Source organism: Eulemur rufifrons, chromosome 7 (genome assembly GCF_041146395.1).
Source record: "Eulemur rufifrons isolate Redbay chromosome 7, OSU_ERuf_1, whole genome shotgun sequence".
Classification (NCBI taxonomy): Eukaryota; Metazoa; Chordata; class Mammalia; order Primates; family Lemuridae; genus Eulemur; species Eulemur rufifrons.
Window position 1 is genome coordinate 10,697,269 of NC_090989.1, and position 25,940 is coordinate 10,723,208.

Consider the following 25,940-nt stretch of genomic DNA (forward strand, 5'->3'; position numbering starts at 1 on the left):
CCACCATGTCTGGCTCAGAGACAATAAACAGCAATCGACATCTTGGCCCAGAATATAAATTTAAATTTTTAGAGAAGTTATTTTCCAAGGTTGGATCAGTGTTTTTCTTCATTATTATATATATTTTTTTCATTTTCATGCACATTGCTACTACTGGCCTCCAGCCAGGTCTACTCTGCCAAGAGTAGAAAAACTATGAGAAAAGCTTTTTACTTTTTTTTAACATTTCTAAACTGACTAGAAACAGAAGGTACAAGGAATCTAGACAGAGATTGGCAAGAGGAAAAGAAAAAGGGAGATGTATGCTTTAGGGGCCAGAATTGAGAGACGTTGCAGAGGAAGAATATCTAGCACTCAGAAATGAGTCCTGATGGGGTAGGAATGAGGGAAGGAGAAGGAACCAGGAAGGGAAAGTCCACATTTCGAGGCTGCAGTCCAGAAGAATGCTGGAGCCGTCAGTGGATTTGGGGAGTCTATACCAGGTCGATGCCTTTAATGATCCCCTCCAAACTCATGTTCAAGTTCAAAGGAACACCATGGACAAGGTTTGTATCCAGCATTTTATGCCCTCAGTGCTTTCTCCGGGGCCTGCTTCTAACCCTCCAAACCCTTCCATCTTCTCTAATCTTGCAGAATTTTATTTTGCTATTTTTCTATTAATATCTAGAATCTCCCACCTGCCTCACCTCTGTGAATTGGTGACATTCTGGGGTAGCCTGGCTGTCTTTGCTTTGTCATCACCTCAAAACCCGTTTTCTGTGATCCACCCTCTACCCCATACTCTGCAGCCCACCCCATGCTCTGCAGCTTTGACAAGAGAGGCCCACCTTTTCATCTGACTTAAGGCTAGAACATGGTACACACCAGATTGACTCGAGGTTCCAGTTTCCTGGGCCCAGAGGCGACAAAGGGAAGACACAGGAGACAGGAAGGGAACTTGTCAGGAAGAATATGAGTTTGTTTTCATACGTAAATGCAAAGTGGTGGATATCTAAGTGGACATGAGGGGAGGACACTTACACGTTGGGTCTGGAGCTCAAGGGCTGGGGCTAGGGGTAAACTTTGAGAGTTGCCAGCATAAAGGTAAAAGGGGAACCCGTGATGGTGTTTTGTGTGAACAATTTCCATCCCTACCCATACATTTATCTGCATTTACACTCATCCTTACATTGTTCCCTCACCTCTCTGTATTTGAGATGAATCCCCACCTCTGGTCACAACTCCATTCTTTCCCACCTCCTTAGGAACCTTGTTCCAACAAGTAACCTCTTCCCTGCATCTTCAATCGTCTGTCCTTTATCGCCAGCTCTTAACCTTCAGTCTACAAATATGTTCAAATCTCCCTTAACTCCAAAACAACAACAAATTAATTAACTAGAAAAAGAAAGAAAATTCCTCCTCTAACCCTGATTGTCCCTCCAGCCACTGACTTGTTTTCATGTTCTTGGCTTTGGCAAGAAGAAAAGAGTTTTGCCTGGAAGAGGAATAGATACTGTCTTTACTTCCTCTTTTCCCATCAATTGCTCTCTTACGGAGGTCACCAGTAATCTACATGTCTCCAGACCCAACGGATTTGTTTCAATCCTCATCTTATTGGACATTTCTACATATAACATTGTTGTTCCTTGGAATTCTCTGTTCCCTTGGCCTCAATGACTTCTCTTTTCTGGTTCTCTTATTCTTCTTTGATCTTTTCTCATTGGCTTTCTTTGAAGACCTTCCTCTACTATCACTACACTGGTATTCCCCAAGGTTTCAGCCTTGGACCACATCTCCTCTCCCTCTGCATGTTTCCCATAGGAGATCTCTGTGATAGATTTCTAATTTAATTCCATTGTCATCAGAGAACACATTTCATATTATTTCATTTCTTTTAGATTATTTTAGATAACTGAGACTTGTTTTATGCCCCATTTATGCAATTGAAAAGAATGAATATTCTGTTGTTGTCATGGTGAATTTCTATAAATGTCAATTATATCATATTGTTGATATTTTGTTCAAGTCTTCTATATGCCTATTGAATTTCTTCTCCTACCAAGGAGTATCTGTATCTTTAACTATAATTGTGGATTTGTTCATTTCTTTCTTCAGTTATGTTAGTTTTTGCTTCATGTGTTTTGAAGCTCTGTTATTGATGAATATACATTAAAATTGTTTTGTATTCTTTATAAATTGATCACTGTATCATTATGAACTCTCCCTTTTTATTACTATCTACTTTGGTATTAACACAGCCAATTCAGCTTTATTTGCATTAGTGTGAACAGCATATATATTTTCCATCCTTTAACTTTTAATCTGAGTCTTTATATAGAGAGTTTTTTGTAGGCAGTATATAGTGGGATCTTGAAATTTTATCCAATCTGACAATCTCTGCCTTTTAATTGGAGTGTTTAGACCATTTATATTTAATTATTCATGTGGTAGAATTTCAGTTTACCATCATCCTGTTTGTTTTCTATTTGTCCTATCTATTCCTTATTCCCTTTTCCCTTCTTTTACTTTCTTCTTGTGGATTAATTGAGAAATTTTTATAATTCCTTTTATCTCCATTACTGGTGAGCAGCTAAAATTGTAAAAATAAAATCTGGTGAGTGTAGTGTCATGGAAGCCAACATCAAAGAATATTTTAAAAAACTGAAGTCATCAACTATATCAAGTGCCTCTGATATCTATAGACATAAAAATGACCATCGGATTTGGCAACATGAAGGTTAATCTGATGACCTTGATAGAAACGACCTCAGTGAAGTGGTGGGGTTATAAACCCATCTAAATGGGATGAGGAGAGAATAAAAGATGAGGAAGTAGAGACAGTTACTATATGCAACTCACAAAGTTTTGCTGTACACAAGAAGAAAGAGAATGGGACGGTGATTCAACAAGTATATGGCATCAACAAGGATTATTTGTTAAGAAGGGAAATTTTAGATCATATTTGAATGCTGATGAAAATGATCCTGCAAAGAGAAGGCGATTGACAGATTGATGTTAGAGGAGACAGACAGAGCAAAGACCTTGTGAAAAGGAGAGAAAGTGGGTTTCAGAACACAAGCGGAGAGTAAGCTTTCATAGGAAAAAGGGCATATTATCATTGTAAAAGGAGAAGGAGCAAATATGTTGGGCAGGCATAAGAATGGCTGGGGATCTTTTGATGGGAAGAGGAGAGAGTTCCTCTATTCTTCCATGTTCTCAAAGATGAATGAGTACCAATCATCAGCAGAGGATGTCTGTGTGTATGAAGTGCTGGGAATTCTACATCACAATGTTTGGAGGTAGAGGTTGGTTTTAGAGGAGGAAATCAGAAAAGCCTTTTAGAAGTGGTATCATTGGAGCTAGATTTTGAAAAGTAGGCAATATTTGAATAAGTTGACGTTCATTTATTGGCAAGTATCTATGGAGAGATTATAACCACTCATAAACTGTGCCATGAGCAAGATAGGGTCACTGACCTCAGGAGCTGTTAGACAAAATTGGGAAGGGGCGTTCCAGGCAGGGGAAAGAATAAGAATAGAAGGAAGATAATTGATGATAAATAAGGGAAAATGAGCAGGTGATGGCCAGATTATGGAAGGCCACAAGTGGAAGCCTAAGGAGTTACTGAAGATTTTCTAGAGGAGGCATAAAAGGATTGAGCTTTAAAGTGGGCTACCTATTAGAGTTTATCTGTCACAGGGAGGCCAGGAAGCCAGAAAAAAGAAGGCAGGGTCTCACATTCATAAAGGTGCTTAAATGGAAACTTTTGACGCTATCTCTAAATAAGTTTCTTTATCCAGTCATAGTAACACATTGATGGAATTGAAAGAAGATAACGTTTATCCAGAAGATTTTAAACTTATATCCTATATTGTCTATTAAATTATGCTTTTTACAAATCCTGTATTATCTTTGTGAATGAGAAAATTATATTAAACTTGGATTTTTATGGTAAAAACTTTCATTTGTTAAATGGAATATTTTAAGTATTCTACCATTTGAGGAACTTGGGAGACTGTGTGTGTGTGTGTGAGAGAGAGAGAGAGAGAGAGATACCAGAATCCTTAAAAGAACTGAAGTGTTAAAGACTCAACCACTGAGAGGCTTTGCTTGAAAACACAGCATTGTTACCTTTCATGAACTGAAAATAGCTTTCTTCTTTCTGTAGTCTTTATGATATGCTAAGAAGCATCAGCTGATCAAACAGTTGGTAAATTATTATAGTTCCTTTATTAATGTCAACTCTGGTCTCATCATATTAGCAATGGTCGCATATTGTATCTCATTTTTTCTTTGCAGGCTCTCTGTACCAATTAATAAAATTTAATTCCAGTCCATGGACATTTTTAAAAGGGTTTCAAAGTAAACAATTTGATACAATTTAATTACAATGTTTTTCAGCTAAGATTAATGGAGTTAGAGAAGAATACACATAAAATTCTTGACATACACAAAGTGATTACTAAATGAAACTATCACAAGATATAAAAGATATTTATTTGAATTTCAATTAGCACTGAGAAATGAATCTTGTAGGCAAACAAAGTAAGAATACACATTAAGCAACACTGAGGGTAGTAGCTGATTTTCCCAGAACACATGAATCCATATTCTTCACTGTCTACCTTCTCCACAGGACAAGATTAACACTTGAGTAGAGTAGTTGAGTATCTACATAGTATTATGTGAAGAAAATTACAAAGGTACAAATGCTTCCTAACTAAGAAAATCTCCCTCACTATTCTTCCATTAAATTTTAATATCTTTAGATAAATATTGCCCACCCGGTTTTTTCTTCTTTTGTAGAATCCAAATACTTCTGGGTAGGAATTTACCTGACCACGAGGAGCCACATTCAAATCTGAAAGACAGAAAAACATATCGCTTAGAGGCCCTGAACTTGCAGCTGCATAGTAACTATGTAGACCTTAACTTGATTTTCTTTGGGGAGAGATTTATAAATTTCATTAGGAGAGGGTATATTTTTAGCTATAAAAATGGGAAGAAGGACGTGTGTAGGTTCTGTGGAAATAAAGGTGGAATGTTGTGGGCATCTGTTGTTTTTGTCTGTCTAGCACCCCTATTACCTTTGGGGAACTTCTCCTCTTCTATACCAATCATGTGATTATGGAGAGATGAATAATCCCAGCAATCCAACATCATCTCACAGCACAAAACAGGATAACTGTCATAGGACCTGATGATTAAGTACTCACTTATTCTAGTCACAAATGTTGATCCAAGTGTGAGTCCTTCCCTGGTATTTTTTAATTTAAGCTAGAATAAAATTATTTAGGAAGTCAGCTGGTCCCAGGATGAAATATAGAATGTTGGGAATAAAGTACTGACCTAAGGAACTATGGAAGTGAGTGGAGTCTGTGATAGTAAAGGCTAAAGGAACTGTACCTAAACACCATCCTGTCCTCTAGCTGATAAGGTTGTTTCCCATGAGTGTACAAGTTAACAACTTTGTAATTATTATATATGTATAGTGGAATTACACAATTAAGTAAATGGATAGCAGATGGGAAGAGCAGGCTTTTCCTTGTTGGAGTAGGAAGTTACAGATAAGAAAGGGGAAGTGGCTAGAATGATCTAGATAGTAGTGGATTAGAGTTGGAGACATCAGTATGAACTCATATTTAGGTTAATATAGATATAGATAGCTATGTATAGAAATATTTATAGATATGCATAAATACACAAGTTAGTATACACAAATATATGTGTGTGTTGTGTATGTATGTATCTATCTATCTATATCCTTACTCTGTCAGCTGAGAGGGCGCCTAGCTGCAATGACCACCCATCAGCAATGAGTTCACCTACCACCCAAATCTTGGTTTATAATAGTATTCTCCAATAAAAGGAACGAGAGCTCCTTGGAGAAATGGCTGATTCCACCACTCTCTGGCATGAGACGCAGCCAAGAGTCTCCTTCTCCTTCACATCATTTTCTCCTGGTGTCCTGGGCATGACACTTACGGTTAACATGAGCCCTCTCTCAATGCCAGCAAGTACTTGTAAATATTGCGTTTTAACACCCCCACCTCTGCTCCCCTCTGCTTCTGCCCATTTCAGTAGAAGGAGCCATTTTTCTACATAAGCCCCTGAGAGGTATTTACCAAGAAAGAAGACCTAAAGTATTCTCTGACTTTGAAGACCTAGAACATTCTCAGACTCTAAGGTTCCCACATGCCCTTGCCCTTTCCCTAAAGCAATGCACAAGATCCTTTCTTGCAAATAGCTTGCAGATAGCTAAAAATCATCATTTGGCCCATAAAATTTGTTCTGGCCCTAGCCTAGTACCCTAGAATTTTCCCTCCCCCTATTTCCTGTCGCCACTGCCTTCACCTCTGTCTATACCCCAAAGCATCAACTTAGTATTACTGAGAGCCTAGAGAAAACAGGAAAAGGAGACATCCTTCAGAAGCATGAGCAGAGGAATAAACTTGTAAAGGGGGGGAAAGTACACCCCCCACAAGAAGAATGGCAAAAAAACAGCCAAGGTCTTAGATAGGATCTTAAATAGGGCCACAGCCACAGGTTTGCATCAGCTGCTGCTGTGTGCAACTTGTGATGCCAGCATGCATCAGTCAAGACAGGGTGTGTAAAAAACAGAAAAAAACATAAACTTTATTCTGGAAAAATAGCCAAGACATCTGGAAAAGAGCCAAAGAAAGGCCGAATAAAGGAAAAGGGATTTAATAGGATATATTTCATTTCCTGTGGCTGTGGTAACAAATTACCACAAACTTGGTGGCTTAAAACAACAGAAATTTATTTTCTCATGATTCTAGAGGGCAGAAGTCAGACACCAAGGTGTCAGCAGGGCCCCAGGGAAGGATCCTTCCTTGCCTCTCCCATCTTCCAATGTCTTCAGACATTTCTTGACTTGTGGCCACATCACTCTAATCTCTGCCTCCATCTCCACATGGCCCTACCCTCTTCTCAGTGTCTGTGTCTTCTCTTTCTTCTGTCCCTTATAAGAACATTTGTCATTGGATTTAAGGCCGTATCTGGATAATCCCAGATGAACTCATCTCAACCACCAACGTTTAACTTCATTAAATCCACCAAGACCCTTTTTCCAGATAAGATCACATTCAGAGGATCCAGGACATGGACATATCTTTTGGGAGACCACTATTCAAACCACTACATAGAACTTAGAAGAAACGGTCAAACTAACTGCCTCTGTGAAGCATGAAAACACAAATACCCCAAGCGTGGTTGTTTGATGGCGAATAGGTATTTTCACACATTGGACACATGCAGGGGTGTGAGGCATGTGTGCTTCATTGGACTTCAACCTTTGCACGCTTGAAAAGCATGCAGAAGCCCAGGCTCCACCCCGGCCCAACGGAGTGAGAATCTCTAGGGGACGGGACCTGGATGTCAGTATTTTTCAAAGCTTCCCTAATGATTCTAATGTGTAATCAGAGCTAAGAGCCACCAGGCTAGGAAGGCTTGTGAGCGCTGTTGTTTTTATAATACAAAGCCCCCAGTACACCCTAGGAGCAAGTGGAAGAGAGACTTGTCTCCCTTCAAGCCCACAGGCCCAAGCAGGAATCTCAGCCTTCAACTGCAGGACACCTGCCCTAAGGACCTGACTCTCTGGAGCAGGGTGCAGTAGACGTTCTCAGCTTCTCTTTTGCCTATGTGGTCTGCCTGTGGTGTCTGTGTGGTCTCCCTGACCCACATGCACTCGTGCGCACACACATTGTTCTCTGACCACAAGCAACTCACCCCTCTTTCTGCATTTGAGATCCTCCTCCCCAAATATTCCAACCAATGCTAGGACTCCCCAGTAAGAACAGCGCAGTCTTCCTGAAAGTGTGCTCCCAGTGAAAACCACATCTTTATCTCATCATACTCTTTCTTTTCTAACTGGTTTATACCTGAAGAGCTAGATCAGACGGGAAAGATAGGAGTCAGCTCGTGAGAGTGATCAGATTTATATTGAAAGGAAAATTAGATCTGCGTCTACCTGAAACAAGCAAACACTCTCAGATAATGAAAAATGCACCAAATGGTTTTTAAAATAGAACACAAGTATGCTTCAATTGTTTTTAATAACACTCTCTCTTACATGGGGGACATCAAAGGAAATACCAGTTAACCAGAAATGAAGCCAAACTGGCTTGCCTTGAAAGAGAACAAGTAAGTCACTATCTGTAACCACTACTCGGGCCATTGACACTTTCACTCAAAGTGACTCCTGAGGCTCCGTGCCAATTAGTCTGGAGCTGCAGGCAAAAACTAGGAGAACAATGCCCCGTTGTTGGGAATGAGGAAAGATGACTGGATACTTTTCAAGGTTGTCATTCTGACTTAGCAAACAAGAAAAATGAAGACAAAGTGAAAAAGACTCCCAGCTAAATCTGATTTCGAGTTGGTCTAAGGAGGGAAAAGACCACAGCAGAGTTCCACGGGGTGATGACGTAAGAGCATAACATTCCCAGAGAAAAGCCTCAAATAAACAACATTATACTTCTCTTTTTTTCCTCTCAGAATCACTGCATACCAAAAGGTAATCAAAGAATAAATTGTCCCTTTGTAAAAGAGAAATCATAACTAGTAAACTGTGATGTGATCGTTTTTAGTTCTGTCTTCCAGATTTTTCTGAATCTTCTCTTGGGCCCATGATAGAATTGCAGGTCCCCTGTGCTTGAAGTAGGCCACGTGACTTGCTTTGACCAATGAAATGGCAGAAGTGACATGTGCAACTTCCAGCCAGAGTGTTTAATAACCTACACGTGACTTGCTATTCTCCCTTGTCCACTGACTCAGCGACCAGCAGCACTTCAGATAATGGCTGCTCCACCAGCCTAGCTCAGGAAATGAGGACACGAGAAGGAAAGGAACGTGTCCAACCACAGCGGGAATCTAGCACTAGCAAGAAATAAACCTCTGTTGTTACAAGTCACTAAGATTTTGGAGATGTTGTTACCACATCTTAACCCAGCCTAACTAGATTTGGGTATATGACATGAAAGAAAAATGTTCAACTTCATAAATTTCAAGTTAACTATGAAATAGCATTTTGTACCTATAAAATGAGCAAAAAGGAATTAAATGATAAAAACCCAATGCTAGGAATGCTGGGTATAAAAATACATTGTTCCTAGCTATGTAATTTGAGACATTTCTGGAGCAAGATCTGGTATTATCTAACAACAGTCAGAAATATTCATCCCCTTTAGCCTAATAATTCCCTTCTGGACATTTATTTTATGGAAATAATTCAAAAGAATTGTTGAAAGTTAATTATACAGAATTGTTTACAGTAGGTCTGCTCATAATGGTCAAAAACTAGAAAAATCAAAATGCCCAACAATTAGGCAAAGTTAAGTAAACTATAGTAATTAGAATATTTAACATCTAATTGACTAAAACCCATGGAACAGTATATATGACATGAAGTTCAGTGAAAAAAGTAGCCCACCTCTGCACACTAATTGTAATCCTATGTATTTTCAGCTCCTATAGAATAACGCAGACCTTTTCACTTGAATATAAGCCCCACTTTCTAGATCTTTTTCTCAACCTCATTCCAAGTACTTGGAACAATACTAGGCCCATGGAAAGCATTCTGTCATATATTTGTTAATTAATTAATCTTCATAAAAACCTTCAGAGTCAAGTAGTATAATGTTATTATCCCAATTTATAGCTAGAAAAATGTGGTTTGTGAGGGTTTTGTTTTTGTTTGTGTGCATATTTTTCTAAAACATTGTTCCAGCATGTTTACAGAACTCCCTCGGAGGGGGTGCCTGACCCCTCAGCCATCCCTCTTCACACAGTGTCTCCTGAGAAGTGTTTCTTCTGTGGCATCAAAGAGGCAGGGGCAGGCTCAGAGGTACACAGAGGCTCAGAAACCAGGCAGGGGCAGGCGGGAGCTATCCTGGGGCTTTCTCTTGTCTGAGTTTAGGTCTTGGCTCCAGCAGGTCTTTCAGCCCCTCTGAGCCCTAACATAAGTATGACGTCTTGGGTGAGACCACGAAGGTGGAAGAACTTGTGAACAGTACGAAGAGTTATACAAGCCTTGTATACTCAATTTCCTCATCCACCCGCTTCCTGGAGCAATTATAAGAGCTCAGAATGTACATGGAGGTGTGTAGAATGTAGAGTTCTCCGTCAGGATTTATATCTTAGTGAGGGAATCAGGGTACTAGGGTGGCAAAAACTTGAGGTGAAAGCTATCGGGTGGCTGTGGTTCCCATGAGCCTGGACGATCTGTCTCCTCACCCAAGCTCAGCAGGAGAGAGACAGTGGCTTGGTGGCCAGGCCAGTTGTCCACATTGCTGGTTGGTCCAGACTCACTTTCCTCCCTGCCAGCCCTTGGACGTCAAGCAACACCTGCACGTACACTCAGGAAGCACCAGTGGGGCCTGGGAAAATTGCTCCGGTAGCACCTGAAACATGAGATGGGTCCCAGGTGCCTCTGCATTCCCGTCACCTATGCAGTGTAACAAATTATCTCATATTTAACAGCTGAAAACAACAAACAATTATCATTTCCCAATTTCTGTCAGTCAGGAATCCAGATGTGGCTTAGCTGAGTGCCTCTCGCTCAAGGTCGCTCATGAGGTTGCCTGAGGGCTTGACCGGGGTGGGCGTGGGGGGCGCCCACCTTCAAGCTCCCTCGCTCAGGTGTCGGCAGAGCTCACGCCCTCACCACGCGCATCTCTGCACAGGGCAGCTAGAGTCCCAGGGATGGGTGATCCAGAGACAGCGAGTGCCAAGATGCGAGGCACAGCCTTTTTATAATTTCCTCTCAGAAGCCGCATTCCATCACGTCTGCCCTGTTCTGTTTGTTAGAATTAGGTCAGTACGTGCAGCTCACACTCAAGGAGAGGGAATTACACAAGGGCACAAACACCAGGACATGGGCTCACTGGGGCCATCTTGGAAGCTGCCTACCTACCACTCTCCTTCTCCTCCACGTTCGCTGCGTAGATGAAGCAGAGCTGACACCCACCCAGAGGCCATGCCACCTGCCAGGGCTCCACGACAGAGCACGCTACAGACCCAGGCCTGTGCCCAGAGCGCTCCACATTGGCTCAGTTGGCAAAATCATATCAGATCTACACCCAAGAAGAATCCCCTAGGAACCCCCAGTCTGGGCACCTCTAATACTCACCAACTTAAAACAGAATGGGGAATTGGTTAAGAAAAAATAAAGAGTTGTGGTTAAGAGTGTGCACTCGGGCTCCAGACTGCTTGTATTTGAGTCTTGATTTTGCTGCTTCATGCCTGTGTGACCTTAGCCAAGTCACTTGACCTCTCCTGTCAGCCTCAGTTTCCTCATCTGTAAAATGGAACCCATCTCATAGGATGGCACCGAAGATTGAAGAAAACAACAGGCAAAGCACTTAGAACAGTGTCCAGCACATAGTAGATTCTCAATGCCTGTCAATAATCCGTTCATTTTTATTTGTTATTGGAAATAAAAACAGAAAATCTATCCGGAAAAAGAGATAGGGGCTGATCATTTGCCCAAACTTCTGAATATGGTATTCAAGCATTTTCCAAGAAGAAAATGATCTTTCCAGAGAAGGCCAAGTTCCATCACAGCTCTGCCTGGGCCCTCAGGAGCCACGGAGGCAGCAGGAACACAATCGCTTGCTTTGTGTGTGTCCCTCCTAATCTGCAAAACAGATGCAGCTTGGACCGGCTCCCCCCACCCTCCCCCCGGGGCCGGCTGCGGGAGGAGCGAAGCCCCACTGCTCTGGCATGGTTCTGTGCTCCCAGAGGACGGCATCCCATAAATCAGACAACTGATTCCCCCCCAAAACCTGCAGCGGAGGGTTCTTGGCAGAAAGTTCCTATTTTGTTAGCTTATGACTTCTTGTCTGATTGTTTAGTCCTGTAAAATCTGCACTGTATGAAGTAAGGTTGCTTACAATTAAGAAAGGATGGTTTTAAGTGTGATTTCTCGTTCATGCCGGGCATATGTCTCCTGCCTGCATCCCCGGGTGAGTTAGAAAGCAAGAATAGCAGATCATGGCAAATTCCTCCCGACGGGCTCCAGTCCTAGGGAGAAAGCCAAGCTAAGTGGCACATCCAAGCCCAGCGTAGACAGCCTGCTGGCCCTCGGCCTGCCTTGGTTCCCCCCATAAAACTCCAAGAACTCAGGAACCACCTCAGCGTGGCCCTGGGCTCCTCAGAGGTGGCAGCCCTGACCCCAGCTCTCCTGCAGTGACGCGTCACAGGGGCTACATCACACTCAGAGCTTGGCCTGTTCATCCTTCAAGAAGCACATTCGTGCCACTGCCTCTCATTCTCTCCTGGGACCCCATGCTCTTGTTTGTCCCTGTGTTCCCTGCCCCCCAGATCTGGGTGTCTGCAAAACAATGGGCAGCCTGGAAAAATATCAGCTGGAGCCCCATTCCACGACCACGATGGGCTAAGTGAGCTTGGAAAGACACCGCACCTCCCTGAACTCCAGTTTTCTTCTCTGTCGAAGAGGAGGAAGGCTGAGTGAGCAGCAGGGGCCTCTGCGGTCTCCTTCGGCTCCGTGTCTTCCAGTTCTGCCAGTGGACGTAAGTTGAAAGTAAAAGCTCCCTGCCGCCCACTGATAAGCCGGGAGCAGGATGTCCCCGAGGGAAGACAGGGCCAGGCCCCACATCCTGTTTGAATCCATCCTCCCTTCCTCCCCTACCCCACAAGGGAGGACAGGCCCCTCGAGCGCCTTTCTCCAGCACTGGGAACAAGTGGGTAGAAGACCCCAGCAGTGGGGCAGGCAGCTTGTCACTGAAAAATAAATGAGTAAATAAACTAAAATCTTCTTACAGGAAGCATGGTCAGCAATGAAGCCTAGCTGTGTGTGTGTGTGTGTGTGTGTGTGTAGCCAGACCCACCTTTTCAACAACTATTGACACTAAGGATAAAAGACTTTTACTTGGTATCAGAAAAGAAAATTGCTATAAAGGACATTTTGGGGACACTGGTGAAATTTGAACGTGGACTGTATGTTACATATTGGTATTGTGCCTGTTAACATTTCTGAGGTTTTGTTTGTTTGTTTTTTCAAGACAGGGTCTCTGTCACCAAAGCTGGAGTGTGGTAGAGTGATCATAGCTCACTGTAACTTTGAACTGCTGGGCTCAAGTGATCCTCCTGCCTCAGCCTCCAAAGTAGCTGGGACTACAGGTGCCTGCTACCACATCTAATTTTTCTATTCTGGGGAGAGACGGGGTATCGCTATGTTGCTCAGGCTGGCCTCAAACTCCTGGCCTCAAGCAATCCTCCTGCCTCAGCCTCCCTAAGTGCTAGGATTACAGGTGTGAGCCACCGTGGCCAGCCTAAAATTTCTGAATTTAATAATTGTATTGTGATTATGAAAATGAATGTCCTCTTCTTAGTCATTAGAGGATGAAGGATCATGGTGTCTGCAGCTCATTCTCGAATGGTTCAGTAGAGAATAATAATAACAATAAGCACCTACACGGAGAGCGCTGGAAGCACATGTGGCATTGTCAGCCATGGGTAAACGTAGGGCAAGGACAGATGGATGTCCATTGCTCTGTTCTCAAAACTTTTCTACAGGCTTGAAAATTTTCAAAATAAAAGAGTTAAAAATAAAAAGAAATCATAAATTTAAAAAGTGTCTAGGAATTTTTAAAACATCTTAGTTTGGGATTCAAGGCAGCTGATGCCAAGACAGGTGAGAGCCCCTGACACTAGAGAGACCCTCCTAGTTTCAACACAGAAAGGGTCAAAAAGCTGAGCCTGCCTTGCACAGCTGTGTTTCCCTGGAGAGACCCGGTGAAGGGGACCCAAGCTGCCCTCCTGGAGTCCACTGTCAGCGGGGAGAGAAAGGCAGGCCATGGGCCATTACCCTGTAGCAATTAAAGGCCACCCAAATGCAGTGGGTCATCAAAAGCGACAGTCCCTCAGGCTCCCAGCCGCGGAGGTCAGGGGATTTACCTCCCACGGGCATCTAATCTGACTCTTCCAAGTTCCAAACAGGGCTGCTACCAGGGCAAATCTCCTTCCTCTCTCCCCACCAAGCTCAGCATTTTCTCTCCTTCCCGAACCTCTGGATCTGGTCGTTAGTAAAGGTGAGGTCGGCCACGGGCCAGGTTCCCCCGGGGGGCAGGAGCCCTGGGTCCTTGGCCACCTGTGCAACATGGCCCCAAGTCAACACCTCTGCTGACCACACCAGACCTCAAAAGGAAATCCAAGACATAAGTCCCGTCAGGAGGGATTAGACAGCCACAGGTATTTCAAAGGCCATTGCTTTCTCTGTAATCATTGGGATTGTTCCCATAAAGAAACACCATTACAGCCTGCAGAAGGTGGGCATCTGCCGCCACGCTGCACACAGAGAGGGTGTCCCTGGTCATCTCAGATGGGGGCTGCCCACAAAAGGAGGACTTGGAGGACAGAGCACTCCTCGTCTGGGTCTTTCCAAACATTTGGCCCCTCCTTTTACCAAGGCAGCAGCACCGAGATAGCTCTGTGAGGCTCTGGAATCTTCTGCCCCATCTGTAGCTGGTTCATTTTGTTCTCTTTCATGGAATTCCCTCAACAGTTGTCCTGTGAATTCTTTTTAGTCTAAAATATCCAAGAAAGATCCAAGCCCAGCCTTTTCTTCCCAATCTTCTTCTTGCCCGGAGGTGGCCTCCTACCCAGAAGCACCACAGTGGTTCTCCAAAGGCTCTGACAATTCCAAGCTCTCTCTTCTCAGCCAGGCAGGGCCAACTGGTTCCCCCAGGTGACCACAAGAAAGCGACAGCTTTCTCTGCCAAGGTTGGCAGCAGGAACGCCTGTGTACCCAACTGCATGCCAAACACAAGTGCTTAAAAAAGAGATAAACAACTTCAGAAGGCATACATAAATGAGGAAAGTCAGCAGGCAACCCCCCTACAAGCCGTGGCACTAAGAAACATCCTGCCCACCATGTTCTCTCCAGTTTCCTGACTACATGCAAATCCCCAAAGAAAATCAGTGCCTTGGGTCAATTACTAGATCCGTCCCAGATTTCAGACTCCTACCCCTTCGATTTTGCGATTCAAAATGTCCCTTTTTGGACCCCATTCCTGGACTCCTTTTCTGCCTTCCTCTTCTTCCTTCCTTGTCCTAAGCTGTGGCATCCAATGACCAGAAGAGAATCCCAGCCAGCTCCTGTCACCTCTCTGCCCCGGTCACCCCCGTGTGAACCACACACTCTATTTCTGGCCTCCATCCAGTTTGTCTGGGCTGAAGCCTCAACACCCACCCTTATCCCCCAACTCACTCCCCTGGTGAGCCCCAACCCTACTCTCATCCCACCCCTACCCTTGGAGGGCAGGTGCATCCCTGATCACACTGGCGCCTCCTGCCGGCCGTGGGAGCGAGTGCCCTAACACTGTACACCACACTCACCATTTTACACTCTCCACCTTCCACCCCCCCCACCCCCAGGACAGTCGTGAGGCTTAAAGGAGAAAATGTTCTTAAAAGCACCTTGAATTGTATGACGATATTAATAGAGGTTTGCTAATATTATTTTTCAAATAGACTTTCTTTTTTAGGGCAGTGTTAGGTTCACAGCAAAATTGACTGGAAAGTACAAAGAATTCCTATGTCCCTGCTGTCCCCACCCAGGCACAGCCTCCCCCACTACCAACATCCCCCACCAGAGTGGCCCATTTGTAACAGTCCGTGAACTTGCGTCGTCATCATCCAAAGTCCAGAGTTTACATCAGGGTTCAAGCTTGGTGATGTAGATTCTACGGCTTTGGAGAAATGTGTGATGATGTGTACCCGCCATTATGGTGTCATGCAAAGTAGTCTCGCTGCCCTAAAAATCCTCTGTGCTCTACCTGTTCATCCACCCTCCCCACCCAAACCCTGGCAACCACTGATCTTTTTACTGTTTCCAGAGTTTTGCCTTTTCCAGAATGTCATATGGTTGAAATCATACATGTGACATGCATGTGTCACTTGACAGGGATATGTTCTGAGAAATTAGACAATTTGTTGTCATGCAGACATTATAGAGTGCACTCACACAAAGTTAGATGGCATAGCCTACCACCCCCGAGGCCATGTGGGTGGCTGTTGCTGCCAAGCTACAAACCTGTACAGCACGTTACCGTGCTGAATACTGTGGGCAGTTGTAACACAGTGGGAAGTATTTGCCAATCTAAACATATCTGAACACAGAAAAGGTCCGGTAAAAATATGGTCCTATAATTTTATAGGATCGTCATGGGACATGCAGTCTGCTGTCTACTGAAACGCCAATATGCCTGTGTGTAGCCTTCTCAGATTGGTTTTCTTTCACTTAGTAATATGCATTTAGGTTCCTCGGTGTCTTTCATGGTTTGATAGCTCATTTCTGTTGTGCACTGAGTAATAATCCATTGTCAGGATGTACCACAGTTTACCCATTCACCTGCTAAAGGACACCTTAGTTGCTTCCAAGTGTCGGCAATTATGAACAAAGCTGCTATAAACATCTGTGTGCAGGATTTGGTGTGGACACCAGTTTTCAGCTCATTTGGGTAAATACCAAGGAGCACACCTGTGAGATCACGTGGTAAGAGGCAGTGCTATCGTTAATTCCATTTTTTAACCAAAGGCTCCATCCTCCCCAGCTCCTGGCATCATGAGGGATTCAAAATGCCCAGTGCTGGTGTCACCGCCCCCAGTATCTGCAATTGCTTGACTTTTTAAATACAACTTTTAAAAAAAATTTTCATTTTGAGACAATTGTAGGTTCACATGCAGTTGTAAGAAATAATTGAGGAAGAGCCTTTTCCCCAGCATGCCCCAACAACAGCACCCTCTTGCACAGCTATGGTGCAATATCACGACCAGGACGTTGACACTGAGTGGACAGAGCAGTCTGTTCAACCATCCACCCGCCGGAGGACAGTTAGGTCATTTCCAGGTTTTGGCTACTACAAATAGAGCTACTAGGAATATTTGTGTAGAGGGTGTGTGTGTGTGTGTGTGTCTGTGTCGTGTGTGAACATGTTTTCATTTTTCTGGGGTAAATGTTCAGGAGTATAAATGCTGGATCATATGTTAAGCACATGTTTAGTTTTGTAAGGAACTGCCAAACTGTATTCCGGAGGGGCTGCAGCATCTTCCATCGCTGTCAACAACGTGTGAGTGATTCGGTTTCTCTGCGTCACTGCCTGCATCTGGTGTTATCACTAGTTTTTATTTTAGCCATTCTGATAGGTGTGGAGTGACACCGCGTTGTGGTTTGAATTTGCATTTCCCTCCTGGCTAATGATGCTGAACATCTTTGCATGTGCTTGTTTGTCTTCTGCCCATTCTCTTCGGTGAAAAGTCTGTTCACGTCTTTGCCCAATTTTCTAATTGGATTGTTTGGGATTTTTTTTTTTTTTTTTTTTTTTACTACTGAGTTTTAAAAGTTCATTATATATTGTAGATACTAATCCTTTGTTGAATATGTGGTTTGAAAATATTTACTCCCGGGCTGTAACATGTCTTCTCATTCTCTTCGCAGGGTCTTTCACAGAGCAAAAGTTTTAATTTTAAGGAGGTAAAATTTCCCAGTTTTTTCTTTTATGGAGCATGGTTTTGGTATCAAGTCCAGGAACTTGTCATGAAACCCTGGGTCTGCATGATTTTCTTCTATATTTTTAGTTTTATATTTTAATTTTTACATTTTAAATTTAAGTTCATGATCCATTTGGAGTTGACTTTTGTACAATGCTTGAGGTTTAGGTTGAAGTTCATTTTTTCGCTGGTGAATTTCAATTGCTCCGGGACCATTTCTTGAAAAGGCCATTTTTCCTCCTCTGAATTGCTTTTGCACCTTTGCCAAAAATCAGCTTGACATATTTGTATGGGCATTCGCTTGACTTTTGTCGCACCTTTTTTCCTTTTCAGAAATTCCTGTGCATGACACATGCCCATGGCCGTGCAGTCTGAAGTCTCAGAGACTCTGGATACAGGGGCTGTCACTGACTCTAGCAGCCTGGGCTCAGATTCTCACCCAGGTGCAAAGCAACAGGTCAGTGGCAAACGGCATTTTAACTTAAGCAAAGCAAGAGCTGAGGATGGTTTGGGGAATGGAAAGTTTCAAGCAGCCCTTAATTAGATTTTATAAAAGTGGAAACCAGCAGAATAGGTCACTTTCCAAGAAGGTGGCGAAATGTGAGAGTAGATCTCCCTGCCCTAAAGCACTGAGCTATTTTGAAGGCCTGGCGGGCCACGAGTGGGATAGTGTCACCACGGTGTAAGCAGATGGGCGTGAGACAGCCGTTCCCAACCACCAGCAAGGGCAGGGGTGTGTCTTTTATGGAGTGTCTTGCACTCAGTGTGGTATTTCTTTTCAGACAGGCCTTTCTCAGTCTTTCTGGTTCTCTTGGGAAGTGTCAGGAGATTTGAAGGAGCCCAGTAGATTTGGTTCTGAGCTGGACCCAAAGCTCTGCTCTTCTCTGGCTTCTTTCTCATCCTGCCAGGCCTGCCACTCGCCTCCCGTGTCACCCTAAAGCTCCACAGGGCGGACAGGTGGGGGGAGGGTGAATATTATAACCAAAAGCCTCAGAACATGAGCTCATTTTCATTCCAGGTCTGCATTAGAGAGGATGGGCCCCTCCAAACAGAGCATTCCCTTTGCAATGTAGGCATAAAGCTAAGAATCACAGCTGAGTATCTTTTGTTTATGTCAGAATCTCAAAAATTAGACCAAATTCCTCCAAAAGCAGGATATTGGTTCTTCACAATTCCCTACTCAGGTTGGCTCTCCAAACCACCTTAAAGAAATCCAAAGCGTCCATCTATGAGCCTCAGAATCTCCTAGAATCAAAGGCTATTCAAGACCATGGGCTTGGCCAGGCGTGGTGGCTCATACCTGTAATCCTAGCACTCTGGGAGGCCGAGGCAGGAGGATTGCTCGAGGTCAGGAGTTCGAGACCAGTCTGAGCAAGAGTGAGACCCTGTCTCTACTAAAAATAGAAAGAAATTAGCTGGACAACTAAAAATATATAGAAAAATTAGCCAGGCATGGTGATCCATGCCTGTAGTCCCAGATACTCAGGAGGCTGAGGCAGAAGGATTGCTTGAGCCCAGGAGTTTGAGGTTGCTGTGAGCTAGGCTGACGCCAGGGCACTCCAGCCCGGGCAACAGAGCGAGATTCTGTCTCCAAGAAAAAAAGAAAATCATGGGCTTGTGAGCTCCTGAAGGCTTCACAGGCTTCTAAGAGGAGATCTTGCTGTCTCTTCCTGTACCCAGAGCAGCAGAATGTCCAGCACCCAGTGTTCTTGGGATGAAAGCTTCAGGAATGTCACAGAGCAAAAAGGACACGTGACAAAGCCATCAGCCCTTTCAACCCCTATCCTTCCCCAGATGTGTTCAAGAACATCCCAGGGTGAGCTCTTGTTGCAAAGCAATCTTTTCTTGCTGTTCACAAGACAAGCCAGGAGGGCAGTCATAATTAGATTGCCACAAATACACCGCAGTTAATAAGTGACATAAATAACCATATAAATGTCAAGCTGTGCATCTGAAACTTGACAGGACCTTTCCAATTCAACAGAGCTTGGCACCAAAGAGCATTCCCTGAATTCGCACATAATCTGCTTTTTGCAGCTCTTCTGAGAAGGAGCTATTTACCCAGTAAGCATGTTATTCTCTACTGGAGATTACAGTCATTCCAAGTCAATTCACTGCATTCCAAAGAAAACAGGAGAAGCTTAAAATACAGGATTTGAAGGTTTGGGAGTGAGACAAAGAAGACAGGAAGGGGTCTTGTAAATTGTGGTTATTAATATGCTGACATTGCCCTGGAGCTCTGGACAGCAGACATCAGGCCATTTGATTAAAAAAGAAAGAAAGAAAAAAAATCAATGTTGTTGCTGGAATTTTCACACGGCCAGTTTGGTGGAAACTGCCTGGGCTGATTACGGGGCCTTTGTCACGCTGGATGGTGCTAACTGGGAACCCAAGACCCCATCGCAGCAGATGTCCATGGTGCTGTGTCAAGCAATCTGTGGCTATGAAGTCCTCACTGTCTCTGATTCCTGAGACTTCTTCTTGCTTTCTTTTTTTTAATTGAGGTAAAATTCATACAACATAAAATTAGCATTTCAAACTGTGCCATTCAGTGGCATTTAGTACATTCACACCATTGTGCAACCACCATCACTATCTAGTTCCAAAACATCTCATCACCCCCAAAGAAAAGCCTGTTCCGTTGAGCAATCCATCCCCATGTCCCCTCCCCCACCTCGGCAACCACCAATCAGCTTTCTGTCTCCGGATTGACCTATTCTGCGCATTTCGTATAACGGAATCACACAACATGTGACATTTTGTGTCTGGCTTCTTCACTTGGTGTAGTGATTGATGTCAGGCTTCACCCATGTTGGAGCAGGTCAGTATTTCATTCCTTTTTGTGGCTAACACTCCAATGTGTGGATTTTGTAAATATTCTGTTTACCCGTCCATTGATGGACATTTAGATTGTTTCGCCTTTTGGCTTTTGTGAATAGTGCCGTTGTGAATATTCATGTACGAGTTTTTGTTTGGATACATTTCAATTATTTGGGGTAGATACCTAGGAGTGGAATAGAGGGGTCACGTGGTAATTCTCTGCTTCACTTTTTGAAGAACCGCCCAGCTGTTTTCTCCCTTGTTGCTTTGAACATAGTCGTGTCTTCACTTAAAACTGTGTGTCTTTTCTGTTGTTTCTGAGGTTTGGACCAAGGGACAGGACGCTAGCCAGGGCTCACTTGGCCATCCTGATACCAGAAGTCGACCATTAAACCAATCTTTTGAATTCAGGGGAGCCCCTGAAAGTCAGGTCCACTCCACACCCCCACCCTCCTTGCTCCAGTGAGAACTGGGCTGAACAGTCATGGTGGAAGAGGAGGGACAGAGCTATGAGGCAGTGGTCCCCAAAGGGAAGTTCATATGGCCCACGGGCTAGACCATTCTGTTTATTGTTATCTAAAAAGTAAGAGGAAAAAATGAGCTTTACTGATTCTGATGGGCTAAATGGTGTCCTCTTCAAAAAAATATGTTGAAATCCTAATCACTAGTCTCTCAGAATGTCACCTTATTTGGAGACAGGGTCTTTACAGAGGTACTCAAGTTCGAATGAAGCCATTAGGGTGGGACTAATCCAATATAACTGATGTCTTATAAAAGGGAAATTTGGACACAGAGGCTCACACACACACACACACACGGATAATGCCATGTGAACTTGAAGGCAGAGATCAGAGCGAAGCATCTGGAAGCCAAGGAATGCCAAAGATTGCTGGCAACCCCCAGGAGCAAGGAGAGGGGCCTGGAACCATCTCCCGCACAGCCCTGGGGAGGAACCACGCTGCCGACACCTATGATCTCAGACTTCCAGCCTCCAGAACGGTGAGATAATGCATTTCTGTTGTTTGAGCCGCTTGGTTCGTGGCACTTTATTTGGGCAGCCCAGTGAGCTAATAGGGGTCCCCTCACTTAGTCCCTGGCAGACAGGACGGGAAGCCTCTTAGGGAGCAGAGGAGGCCCAGGCTCACAGTGGCAGAGTGACCAGGAGCAATCTCCCGGCACCAGGTAAGTGAATTTATAGATTAGACCATCTCATAGTAATTTAATCCATACTCACACAAGGAATGGGTAGATCTTTGATTAATATTTAAAAACCTAACTGGAGATTATACTGACCCTCCCAGGACAGGAAGCAAAAAGAAGAGGCTGGGCTCACTTGCCTCCTAGCACCGGGACAAGCGAGCCTCTCCAGAAAAATGCCAGGGGTCTGATCAGATCTGACAAGAAGCCAGCAAAAAAGTGATCAAAATTCACAAGAAGCCTCCTTCAAATTCATGTTTATAACCCTTATTGTTAACCATGAACCTTGAATCCAGATTCTTAGGATGCCTTTAGGTGTTAACAAATGGTAATGCAAAGCTGTCACAGTTAATGACCCTCAAAACATTGTCTATTTCATCTTGTTCTTCCTTTTAGCCTCAATTTTATGTATGTTTTATAATTTATGTAATGTACAGTTCATAAGTAAACACATGGGGGATATGTACCCCCTGACCTTTTTACTCAGTGGAGGGCACAATCAGAAAAGTTTGGAGACCACTGATTAAGGGTGGGGGCTGCAGGTAGATAAGTAACATCAGCCATCCCCAAACAGGAGGTGCTGCAGCCCCTGTATCTGATCCTCAGCCAGAGACAGATGCTGCTGAGACATCAAAGACATCTGGACAAGAAAATGCCTCCAGGGATGAAGACATCAGAGGCAGGACTTCAGAAGAACCAACACAGGTCCCTATGAAGGGCACTAGGAGAGCTGCCCACTATGCCAGGTGACATACAGTGGCCCAGAGCTGGAGAGGATTTCCCACAAGAACAGGTGCACCCTGCAATAGCGCTGACCCGTGCACTCAGGGGCAAAGGAAGGAGCTGGTTCCCCACTTTGCAAGGTCATGAAGATTTCCACCAGGAAGAGAACTTGGAAGGATGGCTACCCCTACCTGTGGCAGAGAAAGAGGAAACACTCAGATATGGGAAATGAGCAAGTGAAGGTGACTTCTTAACATATTTGAAGGTTGGTGGGGAGATGGACATTCTTTGAGCAAGTACAGCCTCATAAACTCTGCAAATTTCAGCAGGAGATTAACCTTGAAGTGCAAGAGTTTAAGCATGGTGTTGGGGGAGGGCGCAGACCCTCAATCCTCTTCTTTCTCCTAACTGAAGCCCCCACCCCGCTCTGACCCGAAAGCAGAAGTGGGTGAGAAAGAGCCAGCAAAGCAAGAGACTTGAGGAGTTCCAAAGGAGAGCAGTTAGGAAGGCAGGCAGGAGTTAGGGGCTTCAGGGCGGGTGGAGAAATTCACAGGGCTTGCAGGCAGTGGGGAAATGTGTGAGACATGCTCAGAAGGTGTGAGCATCCCACGCACACTCTCATTCACGAGCACAGGGATGAATTGGCTGGATGAGAAGCACAACTCACAAGTTCTTTTGACTTGGTGCATTTTGGTATGTGATAATGCGAACCCAAGGTCAAGAGCAGGCACAACTGTCTTTGGGGTGCTCTGTATGGGTTTCCTCAGCAGGGGGAGGGAGAACCCGTCCTCTCCGATGGCAGTTTCGGGAAATCTGCCAGTCACCCAGCCAGTCAAGCAGTAAGACAGACTTTCCTGACCATGTCATCCTGGCTGACCATGACATCCTGTTAATACGCGGAGTCAGACTTCTTCAAAGCAGTCAGGCTCTGGTGGTCCAAGAGAACCTAAACAATTTTTTCAATTTTTTATTGGGTTAAAATACACATAAATAAAATATACCATCTTAACCATTTTTAATTGTATAGTTCAGTGGAATTAAGTACAACCATGTACCACATAGTGGCGTTTCAGTCAATGATGCATCGTATATAAAACAGTGATTCCGTAAGATTGTAATAGTGCATTTTTGCTGTACCTTCTCTATACTTAGATATGTTTAGATACACAAATACTAACCATCATGTTACAATTGCCTACAGTATTCAGTGGAGTAACACACTGTATAGGTTTGTAGCTAGGAACAATACTCTATGCCATATAGCCTAGGAGTGTAGCGGGATACGCCATCTAGGTTTGTGTAAGTCCACTCTATGATATTCACACAGCAACGAAGTCACCTAACGGTGCATTTTTCAGAACATGTCCCCATTGTTAACCAATGCACGACTGTACATTCATAATGTTGTGCAACATTCACCACCATCTATATCCAGAACCCTTTTTGTCTTGTAAAACCAAAGCTCTGTACCCATTAAGCAGTAAGTACCTCACATGAGTGGAATCGTACAGTATTTGTCTTCTTGTGCCTGGCCTATTTCACTCGGCATAATGTCTTCAGAGTTCATCCATGTTGTAGCATATGTGAGAATCTCCTTCCTTTTTAAGGCTGAATAACATCCCATTGTACATACATGCCGCATTCTTCTTATCCATTCATCTGGTGAACACTTGTGTTGCATCCATCTTTTGGCTATCGTGAATACTGCTGCTAAGAGCATAAGGGTGCAAATATCTCTGAGACCCTGTTTTCAGTTCTCTTGGGTAGATACCCACAAGTGGAATGGCTGAATCCTATGGTAATTCCATCTGTCATTGTTTGAGGAACCGCCACATTGTTTCCCTTGAGGAACCGCCACATTGTTTCCCACGGGGGCAGCCACACAATTTTACAGCCCCATCCACACTTGTTCATTTCTGGGGTTTTTTTTTAAATAGAAATCATCCTAATGGGTGTGAGGTGGGATCTCATTGTGGTTTTGATTTGCATTTCTCTAAGGATTAGTGTTGCTGAGCATCTTGTCACATGCTTTGTGTATTGAAAACCTAAAATTTTAGTACAGTTCTGTGGCGAGTGGAACACCCAAGTGACCTGGAAATGGCGTTCACTGCTCTGGGCTTCCCTGGGAGGCTGCCTGCTCCTACTATGGGGTGAGGTGTGGACCCTACACTGTCTCCGGACAGAGTGGCCATCTGCCGGGGACACTCAGGGCCACGTCCAGTTTGACATTGGAGTGGAATCACAGATCCTCTTGAAACAGATGGACCTGGCCCATGAGAGGCTGGAGGCCAGCAAGCAGGACGAGGCTAGCCTCTTTCAAAGCCAAGCTGGATGAAAATCTGTCCCTTATGCCCCAGCTTCTTCTTGAGTAGTAAGAGCTTCGATTTGGCTTGCTGTCCTGAGGCAGACAAGTTTCTCCCGCCTCTCCTGCTACCCAGCTGTGTTTGCATTTGGGGGAGTGATGGTGGTCTCCGCTGTTCCCCGGCCATTGTCACAGACTCAAGAGATGAAGCTTCCCTCGGGCAGTTTTTCCTTTGCTCTTAGGGAGGTGTCCTTCCTGGAGGAGTCCAGAGCCTCAGAGGCACCTGGTCTAGCCTTGCGCCTTCATGGCAGGACCTGGGCAAAGCAGCCCGCAGAGCTGGAGCAGCCGGGCTGTGCACCTGGCTTCTCCTCCAGGTCCAGCCCTGTCTGGGTTGATTTTGAAAGAAATATTTATACTAAAGGGCTTAAGTGGAAGGAAGATTTCACCACCTCTTATCTCTCATAGTTTAGAAAAACAACCAACATTTCTTGAACGAGTGACCCTGTGGCGCCTGTGTTTGTTGCTCGTTTCTCTGGGGAGCCTCCTCTTCCCAGACCCCTGTTTGGGTTTACTTTGCACTGCTCACTTCCTCTTGGTCTCCCAGGGGAGAACAGGATTCTCATGGACATGCCATGCCCCTGGCAATGTTCCCTGAGCGTTCCAAGTGCTCCAAACTTGAGATTGACATTGCTCCGTGTTCCGTCTATGTGATGGCAGCTCCCAGTGCTAGTCTCCAGCCAAAACATCACCAGCCTCTCAGCTCAGAGGAGTCCTGGAGACCCTCCCAGGGTTCTAACACCCACCAGTATTGGGTGGGTATTGGGACCACCCCAGCCCCAATACCCAGCACAAGACCCAGCACACCAACCCGCAGCCATGTGCTCAGGTTGTTCACACTTGTTCCCACCCCTCTGTAGGCCTTGGTCTCCTACCCATTATCCCAGCCCACCTGCAGTGCCCCAGGCACTTCCAGAAGACCTCTGGGTGAAGGATCCGCAGCTCCACACCCCATCACTAGGTCTCCCTTTCAGGACATGACAGAATTCTATTATGCCCAAGCACTGATCCTTCTCCAAGGAACCAAGTGGAATCCTAGGGTGGAAATTCTGTGCCTGTCCATCCTTCCTCATCATACCCTTCTTCCGTCAATCCCAGACTCAGTCTGCCAGTCCTCTCTCCTGCTGCCTCCGACGCTGCTCTCTAAACTCTTGCTCCATGACTGGCAGACTCCTTGCACCCTCAGCCGTTTCACTGAGTGCTCTCTCCAACTCTTGGCTTGACTTTATGAGCCTCAACTGTCTACACATCAGAATCCCCTGAGGAGGGTTTTTTTTTCTTTAATACTATTGCCCAGACAGACCTGGCTACCCAATTCCTGTGGCCAAGTGCA

The 25,940-nt window shown here is 44.5% G+C and overlaps 1 long non-coding RNA gene across 1 annotated transcript; it reads left to right on the plus strand.

The window, feature by feature from the left end:
* The first annotated feature begins 16,998 nt into the window (after positions 1 to 16,998).
* On the plus strand, positions 16,999 to 21,322 carry LOC138386103 (uncharacterized). The gene is made up of 3 exons (XR_011233874.1): positions 16,999 to 17,087; positions 17,842 to 17,965; positions 21,106 to 21,322. It is a non-coding gene; the product is annotated as an uncharacterized lncRNA (long non-coding RNA).
* Positions 21,323 to 25,940: the final 4,618 nt, after the last annotated feature.